At 40.1% G+C, this 12,081-nt stretch overlaps 1 long non-coding RNA gene across 1 annotated transcript in view; it reads left to right on the top strand.

Annotated features, from left to right (window-relative positions):
* Positions 1 to 288: 288 nt before the first annotated feature.
* LOC142487861 (uncharacterized) overlaps positions 289 to 12,081 on the top strand; it is a 31,369-nt gene continuing 19,576 nt past the window's right edge. The window contains exons 1-3 of the long non-coding RNA XR_012799338.1: positions 289 to 347; positions 8,327 to 8,373; positions 8,500 to 8,595. This is a non-coding gene — a long non-coding RNA (uncharacterized LOC142487861). The remainder of the gene's footprint in view (positions 348 to 8,326; positions 8,374 to 8,499; positions 8,596 to 12,081) is intronic.

Raw genomic sequence — 12,081 nt, 5'->3', positions numbered from 1 at the left:
ATATGTATAGACATGGAATCTAAAAATATGTAGTCAATGCATGAGTACAATTGATGAGGGTTTTGAGAAGAAGGTGTAATCTTTCTGCAATGGATGTAAGCATCCCACACATCTACTAGGGAGAATTATTTGAGATAGAAATAAGGTTGCTAAATCAATCTCTCACTATTTGTCTGTGTGTCTGTAATTGTGTGGCCTTCTAATTTAGACTTATCTAGTGAATTGTTTAGTGTAAAATTGAAGTCACTTCGTACAGTACTTTCAATTTTCCTTTCTGTATTTTCTCTAGGTCGTTGAAGAAGGCCTCAAAGAAAAATCTGGCTGGATCGTGGGGTGCATAGACACAGGTCAGTGTCACAGCTACATTTTGTAGGAAACCAGAGATGATAATACATCTTCCCTCTTTATCTGCCTTTCTTTTATATAAATGGAAGGGAAATTTTTTATGGATCATAATGGCTACTGCCCTTTTTTTTTTACTGAGGCTGATGAAAAGTAGGATTGTGTGAAGCCCTTATCCAAAATTGTGGGTTCTATCTATCATAAGATCAAGAGAACTACTGGAGACCGTAACGAGAATATGGTGTAATTTTTAGCCCCAAGTTTGCATAACCTTTGCCTTTATACATATACCCCAGAGACTTATAAAACTCAAGTTCTCCAGCACACTGTTTCAAATTCAGCTAAAATAATTAAATAAAAACAATTACAATAAATTAAAGAACCTGTTCCTCTCTCAATGTCTCTGCTTTTTGACGTTGGTTGTAAGCAGGGACTCCACAGAGCTGAACCGTGTTAGATTTAGCTCTGGTCACCCCCTGCTTCCTGAAATACATATCGGGAATGCTGGTACAGGTGCTTTCTTGTTGTTTATATCCTCAGCGCCACCTGGGCCAATAGGAAGCTGCAACAGATGACATTGCAGCTACCAAATGGCCATGTATCATGGAAGATTTACGTTACTGAAGTTACAGGGGGGAGGGGAATGGAGAAATAGGTAAGGGAAAGTGCTGCATTAAATAAAACAAAAAAACCTATTACATTCTTAAACATTCAACTATATAATTGTAAGCTAAATATGCTTCCCTGAATCCCTGGGAAGTACTGATGACATTGTTAAAATCTGAGGATTTTAGCAGCAAAGTCAGAGAAGAGTTAGCAAGTCTGTACAAATAGACTGAAATTGATGTCACTTAGCTAAAGAGTATTACGTGAATGGGACATTGTTATAACTAATGTTCTGAGACTGTATATTCTTGCCTAACAATTTCTCTGAAACCATCTGTACACAGAGATTCTTTTTTTTTGTTGCAACAATTAAATGTAATTTCTATTACTACAAACTAGTCGAAAGAGAACCCTCGCTCAGCCTATTTATGTTTAGTGGGACTGGTGCTCAGCTACAGGGTAAATATTCTAAACAGCTAACAAAGAAAGAAAAATACCCATCAAACTAGTGGCACTCCATTTTAATCATTCAGAGGAGAACAAAAAAGAAATGTTATTAAAACCTAACTTTTTATAAGTGATTCTTATATAAAACACCATAAGAGATGGTGAATAACCCTAATATTTTAGGTATAACTGATACCTCAATTAATTTTAAGAAGTCCATTCCTTGAGGCAGGAGGAGTCCAGGGAAATTATACAGCTGCTAAAAATCCCTGCAAATGCTCATTTAACAGAAGTGGTGTAAAATATGAACCACATAATTGAAAATAAGAACTGGATATAATGTTCCAATCATTAGTAACAATTGCTTTCTGGATAAACAATAATATGTCGTTATAGCAATTGCTTAGATATTATAATGCATTGTGATGCAGTGTTCAGATACACCAGACCACAGAGTAATTGTTAGTAACATTTGTAACACACTTATTGGCTCAGTAGTAATTGCCAAACTGTAATGGTAGTTACAGAGTCAGCTAGAGCTATATGTAGCCATGAGTAACGACAAACTGTTTAATCCCTACTCTGTATAGACTGGACGAAAGATAGAGGATAAGATAAAGATAGAAGGAGCAGAAATGCTACATAGCGGGTGCTCAACCCTATGTCACCTAAATATATATGGTTTAAGAAATGCTAATCTCAGTATTTAGACACCTAAATGATAAAAATCTGAACTTTCAAGGAGGATGGAGCACGGACCGCAGACTCACACAGAGCTGCGTTTAACCTTCCTGTGTATGCAGAATATACAGGAAAGGTAACCCTCACTCAGCCTAAAGGGAAAAGGGGAAGGTGCACCTCTGGGCTAGGTATACTGTATGTAGAGACTACTGTACAACTAGAGAAAGAAAACCCGCACTCAGTCACCTTAAGTAATGAATTGATGATAATAAATAAAAACACTTATAATAAGCTGATTTAAAATAATGGAGTAGTGATGACGATTGACGAACTGTACCCAGATTTTGCATTAAGTAGGTGCTAGGGTATATAAAAACATAATGTGGGTAATGTAGGAAATATACAACCTTCATAACCTATCCCACAAACTCTAATGAAGGTGAAAGTAACTCCTTGTGGGATAGATAATAATGGGGTTAAACCTCCTCTGGTAATGCTACAAGTCTCTCTCTCAAGTAGATAGATAACACTATCCTAGTTTACTATCCTAGTAAACTAGTTTGCAATGTAGAGCAAATAGTTAATGTGAACAGATCAATCCCCTTTATTAAGTAGCTAATAATGTACAGATGCCTGTCAGTCTGGCTGCAGGATATACTTGTCCTGAAGTTGCCAGGACAGTCAAATAGTTAACTGCTGCATATGGTTAAGTATCAATAAGCAGCTTTAGTAGAAGCAAACAGTACAGGGGGGTTAATGCCCCTGCTTTGGTGATAAACATTGGTCAGGTCTCACTACAGAGTAGTGTGGATATAAAAGAGCGACACATAGATACAACATAAATTAAGCCACAAAATACGTAATATACTAGAAGTTACAGGCAGCAGTCCTATTACCCACTTATATTGACCTATTCTAGCAGTTGACTATTTGACTGTCCTAGCAACTTCAGGACAAGTATATCCTGCAGCCAGACTAACAGGCATTTGTCTGTATATTATTAGCTACTTGATGAATAGGATTGACCCCCCCACATTAACTATTTGCTTTACATTGCAAACCAGTTAATTAGCCTGGTATCAGGATGTGCAGGGAATGCACTTTACCTGCAGGATACTTCAACCTCGTCTTCCAATTGGCCTGAAATTTGGCAACCATATTGTTTCCCCTGAAGGGAGATTTACATCCAGTATCTTGGAAACCAGTGGGTTCCCAGAGCTGGAAACATGAAACAGTGCGGTTCAGCTTTGAGGGATCTCCCAATGTCCCTTGGGAAAAAAAGAGTACTGGGGATAGCTACTTAAATGTTTACAGTGCCTCAATAATGTACTAAGTCATGGGCACTTGCTAATTTTTGACTGATCTCTTGAGCAGTGTCCTCTTCCCCCCCTTTTTTTTTTTAACAAATGTATCATAAAATACATAAACCATGTATTGTTGTTCAAATGATGAGTAATTTCTGTAAAGACTATAAAAAATAAAATAAAAATGAGGGTGGGGCGAGGGTATAATATATACGTATATAAAAAAGGTGTGTTAATATAATAATACCATTTTTATAATTATTCAGACTTACTGTAGGAAGAAGATATCTTATCCAAGAGGTCGTTCATTTATTTACTTTTCTGGAGGTAATTTTCTCAAGAGCTGCAAGTTCAGTCAAACTAGTTGTCCAGTTGGCAATATTAGGAAAAATTTGATTTTCACTCTTGTAGTGTAAGGGGGTATTCTAGTAGCTCTGAATTTGTCTTTGCCAAAGAGCACATTTTGGAATGTTCAGAAGTCATGGAATGAAATGCAGCAAAAAAAACAGTATTCTCTTTTGCAAATCGTAAAGTTTATACCGCGTCTTTAAGAAATGCCAATCCGCGCCAGTTCTTGTCTTGTTTTGAAACGGAGAGAACATAACCTCGTGAGACAATTAGAGACGGGCGAACCAGTTCAAATCCAAATGGTCTGTGGCATGCAGAAGGCCATAGAAGCCCTGGCTCCAGAATGTCTACCACAATATCTGGGGCCAGTAGTGCATCTGGCCAATCGCCAGCCTCCCTTTTCACCAGATGAGCTAGTCAGCATGGAGAGCGACGTCACTTTTCCAGGTGCCACTGAAGTGGCTGTGTGTATTTCAAAATGTTGTACAGTTTTCATAAAGTTTCATAGTTTTAAAGTTAAAAACAAAAACACAAGTATAATTTCTATTTTGGGGGGGCACATTTCATAACAGGTTTAATCATATTTACATGTTGTCCAAAATCCAAATTAGTTATATCTACCTACAATACATGACACATTCAAGTTTATGAGTCTAGCATCAAGTCAAAAGATAACACTTGTACATGTTCTGTAGAAACAAGTAGTACTTTCACACATATACAAAAGAACCCAGCTCAACTAGTCTGATCTCTGGGGTAAATAGAAAATATACTTATACAAAGCGTGCTCAGTCCGTGAAACCAGAGCAGGGTCCACAGTCCTGTGTTCCCCTTATGAGAGGGAATAACTTGGTACGTAGAAAAAGAAAAACAAACAAGCACAGCTTGTATAAGAAAACTGTATTGAAACACAGATAAAAATAGTAGCTCTCACTTACATGTGAGTTAGCATTGGCAGGTGTCGAGTAGAGCAGGCACAGACTCTGGCAGATCACGGTATTCTCGCCGGTAGTCCACGCTTGTATTCGTGCAGCTACACCTCCGTTCCCGGCGTCACGCACCGAGTCCTGGAAGCAAGATGCAATGGTCTTGTGAGACTTCACCTCCGCTGTGATCCCTTGGCACCTGGCTCCAAACAGCAATAACGCTATTCGCTGGCAGCACCTCCCGTTCTTGGTTCTCACTTAAGGGGGGGAGGGGGGGAAACATTAGTCTGACTGTGACTTCTTCTCTGCTCCACTGCAAGTGCCTATTGCGCAACCCTATGTGTTTCGCACATTAGACTTCATCAGGGGCTGATGGCCCTATTCCTCTACTTCCTATATACCCTCACTAATTAATTGAAATAATAATAGAACAATAAACATACACCTCTACTGAGTTTCAACTACTAATATAGTGCTATTTTCAGTCCTTATGTCAATTTACTAATAGCCCCAAGGCTTAGAATAGTAAGTTTGGTATAGTTGGACAAGGAGTAGAATATAGTTGGCTAAATATGAGTACATTTTGCAATTAGATGGTGTGCATTGAAAATCTGTAACTATTCAATATAATTGACTGAAATTAGTCTATTGCATATGTAGCCAGTTCAAAGGTTAAAGTGACAAAGGCGCTCCAACGCTGGATCCTTTCAATATAATAGTATAAGTGATATACAAATAAGCAGGATAGGACAGGGGGATATTCTGATTGATGCTTGTAGTAAAGTCCCCAGATAGACCAATAATCCCTGAAGTGTAAGATAAGGGCTATGAAACCCAGTCAAACTCTCATTGGGAAAGATCCTGGACTCACAATAAGTATTTGAAGAGAATAATAGATAATACTCACAGATGCCCCTTTAGTCCAAAATCCTGATAGGCGTGCAGCCAAGTGGAATGAGATAAGATAAATCTTCAGAGACAAACAGGAGAAAAACTGGTGCACAGCCAAGAATGGGTCCCAAATAGATGAATAAAAAATCTTCTTTATTGGGCCATCTTAAAAATGGAGGTGAACACCCTCCTACGTGTTTCATGTAGAAAACACTTTATCAAGGAGCATGCACTGTGACAAACATTACTACCTTATATACAAAAAACTTAATCCCCGATTTCGTGCCAAAAGGTGATGACGTAGACACGCCCACAATGCGTGATGATGTCACAAGCCTGTCAGGACGACCCCCATGTCTCCTGTTATATCATGTTACAGAAGACCAAAGTCCCCATCCTCCCCTGCGTCTGCAATGCTCATAGAGGAAGCATTATATGTCTGTGACTTGCCAGTTAATCCCATGGTGAGCACGGAGACGGAAGAATCCGTTCACCGCGTCATTGCCATAGGTAACTCTCCGGCAGGCATCAGAGTCAATGGGAACACACCACAAGGGGCAAGCACGCCCCCACATCATCACCTGTTGCTGGGTAGAAAACCAGGCACATATAATCCACACATTTTCTTATATTATTAAAAAATAAAATATCTCCTATTATCATTAAGCACATTGTTGGTCATACATAATGTTAATTAAAACTGTCAACAGACATACCTAAATCTCCATAGAAACTGGTTAGTAAATGCATTATTTCATATAATAAAAGAAATGTATCCTTTATCCATTACTTGGGTAGCCCTGTTTCCTAGTGAATACAGACTGCTACCATATGCTGTATAACTTGTAGGCTCACAGGGCCTAAGCCTCCACCACGTAGAGCCTGGGGCACGCATAATAATAGATAATACCTTATACTTGGTGCAGCGCCTCCACCTGCAATGGCTCCCACCAGAGGGGGGAGTGGTTCCTCGCAGGACACTTATATCAATACACACACACACAGCATATAAACAACCGAATGACTTTACTTGTCTGCAATGCATATATATATATATCTGTACCAACAGGTGTCCCTCCCTAGAGGAGACACTATCTAATGCGTCTCGCAGGACGCTAACTCCCCTCCTTCACCGGGTGATCCCACCCCGTGTCCAATTCCCCAACCCAATATGTCCCCCACCCTTAAGTGAGATAGCGAATATGTATGGGTGACTGCGCAGCCACTGTGTCCTGAACAAAGGGTGATATAGTTGGTGCACTTGTTGGTTACCTGCCGGGCACTCCAGTACCCGGGCCTGCAAGGATCTTCACAAAGGGTCAGATGCGAGGTGGCTCCAGCAATAGGCGTCCAGGGCGATCCCACCCAGACGAACTGCAGCAACAGTAGCAGGGTCTGAGCCCAGACCTCCTGCTAGATACACACTGTCTCTTTAAGAGATCACTAACGGCACAATAAGTGAAACGGAACCTGTCTAGTGCCAGTCCCTATCTCTGCTTCACACTACGGGGACGCAAGGCCTAACTGGGCCTGGGGTATAAGGCCTAGATAGGGGCTGAATGTCTCCCTACACCGGAGCTCCGTCTCCTTCCTCCTCCCACTAGCTCTGAGCAACGTGCGCGCCCCTTGACCCCTATACCTCCCTTCCTTCCTGCCTTTCTACCACCCGATTGGTCCTCGTGCGTCACGTGGTTCCGCGGGGCTGCTGGGACTCGTAGTTCACTATGCTCCACCCTATGGGAGCTACTCCTCCTTTGCGGGCTTTGGCAGCTTTGCCCGCATATGCGCAACCTCCTGCTCCACCTGTTCTGCGCCTGTGCCCACTCCCAACATGACGGCGCCCTAATACGCGGAACCTCCGATATACCAGAGCGTTCCCTGCCCTGCTGCAAGCTTCCCACCCGACAACAATAAGATGCGGGCGAGGGGAGCCCGGCTACACTTGTATATTCATTATTTGTTTCATTATGATATTTCTTACAGAATCCAACCAACCACTATGTCCTTGTTGTTAGAAGAAAAAACATAGTACAAACATACATATGGTGATTTCCAAAATAATATACCATAGAGAGGAAAGATTTGTTGAGCATAAAAACATTATACATAAAGATATCATGTTATAATATACAAAATGTTAACATAATCTTTACTTTTCTTATGTATAGAAAATAGAGAATAGAATGGAGGATACCATATATCCTACAGGTATACTGTATAATGGATTAGTTGTTAATTTATTCATAAACCATTACAACAGACATATTACTCTAGATTCTAAATCAATATATGCAAAATATGCAAAGGTCCCTTTTGGATTTTTAAATCCTTAAAAAACTTTTTTCTTTTCATATTCAAAATATATCCTTTCAACGATTGATCATAAAATATATATGATCAACCAAACATTACAAAACTTTATTGGGAACTTTATTGAGACAATTGGAAAAAGTGTGTTCATAAGTAGCAATAACAAATTTATCTTGTGCAGCTAAATAAGCAAAAATAACAAATCTATTCTCCCAAGAAATGTATGAGATTCCACTCTATATTAATACCATGAGGTGATTTGGTGTTTAACATAAAGATCCATTTGGATTCCAAGCGATCTAAGAGTTTAACTATATCCCCGCCCCGCTCTCTAGGTATAACTTTGTCAATAGCTAAAAAGCTAAAATTCTCAATGCCTCCTTTTTTACACTCAGTAAAGTGTTTCGCCACAGGATGTGACAAGTCTCCTTTCTTTATAAGCCTAATGTGTTCTTGTATCCTTAATCTTAGCATCCTGGTAGTTCTATCTACATATCTCACCCCACAGCCACATGAGAGTAAGTATATAACAAACCTAGAATTACAATTCAAAAAACTGTTCACCTTAAATTTCCTTTGTGGACTGTGGGATGAGAAACACTTAGAAGGTGCCATGTATCATTTTCTTTTTTCACTGTTCATAGTGGTGCTCCAACTTTCCTTTGCCTGCCTGTTTGGACTTCATGGAGAAACGGAAGCACACACCTGTGGAGGAACATCACACAGAAGACCACACAGAAGTGAGTAATATTACTCTTGTACACCCTATTATTTGTCCACATCGATGCTCATATGTCTGGACACTAGCCAGTGGGAGTTGTTACTATTCTAGAAGTGGAACTCCATCCAGCTATTCGATTAACGGTGGATAGTGGTGTAGTCATTATTTGACTATTGGTCTACACATTCATATGTGATGCTTCAAGGATTTGCACAGTGAACATTCAGTATACTCAGTACATGCTTACACAAGCTACTGATCTTTGTTTGAGCACCATACAGCTTTCTTTTTCCATGTATCTACACACATTACAGGCTCCACACTGATAGGAGCCCTTGGTAGAAAATTCCTTCCTTTTTTGATCATCTTTAAAGATGTCACTAGGGGACACAAATCCTGCTACAGTCTTGGCTCTCCTAAAGACACACTTTGGGCCCGTTTGGAGATAGTCCTTCAGTGTGGGATCTATTTGTAATATATTCCAGTGTCTGCGTAAGATTGTCCTAATCTGATTACTACTTCTACTATATTGTGAAATAAAGAATGGTATATTCTCACTACTGGCACTGTCACATATGGGATCTGTACTCTTAACATTTTTACTCCTATCCCTCGATTTCATCCCCAAATTACTGGAGCTCACAAGGGTTTCTCTCTCTAAACATGACATCTCATCCAGTGGGGTTTGTAAAGAATTTGGTTCATAACCCCTTTCTATAAATCTATGCTTCAGTTCCTCAGATTGAGAAAGAAAACCCTCTCTAGTGGAACAATTCCTTCTCAATCTGAGGAACTGTCCCCTAGGGATCCCCGAGATCAAAGGGCGTGGGTGGCAGCTGTCTGCTCTAAGAAAGGACCTCCGTGAGTTCTCCTTTCTATAGGTATTGGTTTGAATTTGTTGATGAATATCGATATATAGTAGAAGGTCCAGAAATTTAACTTGTTTAATATTATAAACATGAGTGAATTTTAAATCATAAGTGTTATTGTTAACATATGCAAAAAAAGATTGTAACGTGCCTATATCCCCCTTCCAAATCAAAATTAAATCATCAATAAAGCGTTTATAAAAAATAATATTGTTTCTAAAGGGGTTAGTGCTGCTATAAATGAAATGTGCTTCCCACCACCCCATAAATAAATTAGCATTAATGGGGGCAAAACTTTTCCCCATCGCCGTGCCTTTACGTTGTAAATAAAACTTGTGCTCAAATAAAAAATAATTGTGTGTTAATAAAAAAGTGATTGCTTCTATGATAAACATTGTGTTAAAAAGTGATGTTTCTGAACCTTCCAAAAAATGCTTGACTGCTGCCACCCCTAACTCATGTCTGATTATTGTATATAAAGAGGTCACATAAAGGTTTTCTACCCAGGCACAGGTGAAGACGTGGGGGCGTGCTTGCCCCTTGGGGCATGTTCCCATTGACTCTTGGGTCTCTGTATGGGAGGTTTCTTTCCCCATGACTCACTGAGTCGTAATGCAGGAGGAGGTTTAGTCTGATGCCTGCCGGAGAGTTACCTATGGCAATGACGCGGCGAACAGATTCTTCCGTCTCCACGCTAACCATGGGATTAACTGGCAAGTCACAGATATATAATGCTTCCTCTATGAGCATTGCAGACGCAGGGGAGGATGGGGACTTTAGTCTTCTGTAACATGATATAACGGGAGACAAGGGGGCTGTCCCGACGGGCTTGTGACATCATCACGCATTGTTGGCGTGTCTACGTCATCACCTTTTGGCGCGAAAACGGGGATTAAGTTTTTTGTATATAAGGTAGTGATGTTTGTCGCAGTGCATGCTCCTTGATAAAGTGTTTTCTACACGAAATGCGTAGGAGGGTGTTCACCTCTATTTTTAAGATGGCCCAATAAAGAAGATTTTTTATTCATCTATTTGGGACCCATTCTTGGCTGTGCGCCAGTTTTTCTCCTGTTTGTCTCTGAAGATTTGCATATGTAGCCAGGACTGGTTTCTGGCTACCAGTCTGCCCTTCTCCTGGCAGTAAACCCTGGTAACCGCAGGCTGCCAGGACTAATCTTGGGTTTTCCCCACCCCTAGCAGCTTTGATGAGTCACAGGGAGGCGGTGCAACTAAGCCTATGTGTCCAATCAGGGACTCATACCTACTTCTTGCTTTTCCTGTACTTAAGGGGCTGCATTACCAAAGTTATTCAGTTGTTACCTGTACCCTTGAGAGAGGCTGGCCTACCTCAATAACTGTGCAGGGCTCTGCTAGTTTGTACTCCCTCCCCAATGGTAGTGGAGTGGGAGAATATTCCTCTTACTTCACCAGGGAGTAAGGGAAGAGCTAGGACTGCTTCAAGTGCCCTTGGCTTGGAGTGAAGGTCCAGGGTACATCCTGAGGGTGAAGGCCCTAAGAACTGCCTGCTGCTCTGAATGCTATAAGATCTGCAGTGTGCAATAAAGTGTGTTCCTGTTTTACTATACCTTCCTTCCTGAGACTGCAATCTATCAGGGGAAGGGTAAAGAAGTTCTCCTGCAGGGATTGCCCCCCACATCCCTGGGGTCTGCAAGAGATGGAGGCGCTGTCACCGTGAGTACGAATCAGTTATTACTCCAGAAGCCTGTTCTGACATCCCCTACAACAATGCAGGAGACTCACATCTACTGTGAGCCAGCAGGTATGCACCACAACACCCCATGTAGCAGAAAATCTCCCAGAGGGGGGTGGGGGAGGGATGTGGGCTGGAATATGTGTTACACATACAATAAAACATACATGAAATCTTTATACACATAATAAAAATAATGTAAAAACAGTATACACTTATTTATAAAAAACAACAAAATCATATAAATGGGACAACATCTATTTGTTCGTTTAACCCTTTGGGTACCTTTTGTTTCTAACTCCTATATCCAAAACGGTTCCTTTTGTTTCAGAATTTTGTCCCTATCACCACCTGTTATGTTTAACTTGACCTGTTCAAGACCCATAAACTTGAGATTATCTACCTCACAATTGTGGGACAATAAAAAATGTTTGGGCAAATTGTGCATTTTTTTTGTTATTTTGCAAATTAATTTGGTCATTTTTGAGGTTGTTAACATGTTCTTTGATTCTTGTATTTAACTCTCTCTTGGTTTTACCAATATATTTTAAGCCACAAGGGCAAGTAATACAACAGACAATAAACTGGGATTTGCAGTTAATGAACTCATTAACTAAATTTGTTGTTCCAGATGGTGAAACAAAATCCTTGCTTAAATTCATACATTTACAAACTACACATTTTCCACATTTAAAGTTTCCATGTGGTTTGGGAGGTAGCCACAAAATGGCTTTAGTTCTGGGAAGCTCTTTTAACATACTAGGGCTTAGTATTTGTTTAAGCGTATTGGATGCTTTGATGATAATTTTAGGTTTATCTTCCATAACCCGTCCCAGAATGGGATCTTCCTTAATTATTCCCCCATGTTTATTGAGTGCTTGTTTAAATTTAGAAAAAAATAGATTATATGTGGTTATAAAAAAGG

The sequence above is a fragment of the Ascaphus truei genome, chromosome 2 (genome assembly GCF_040206685.1).
Source record: "Ascaphus truei isolate aAscTru1 chromosome 2, aAscTru1.hap1, whole genome shotgun sequence".
Classification (NCBI taxonomy): domain Eukaryota; kingdom Metazoa; phylum Chordata; class Amphibia; order Anura; family Ascaphidae; genus Ascaphus; species Ascaphus truei.
The sequence above is the reverse complement of the archived record's forward strand: the minus strand, read 5'-3'. Positions and strand labels throughout refer to the sequence as shown.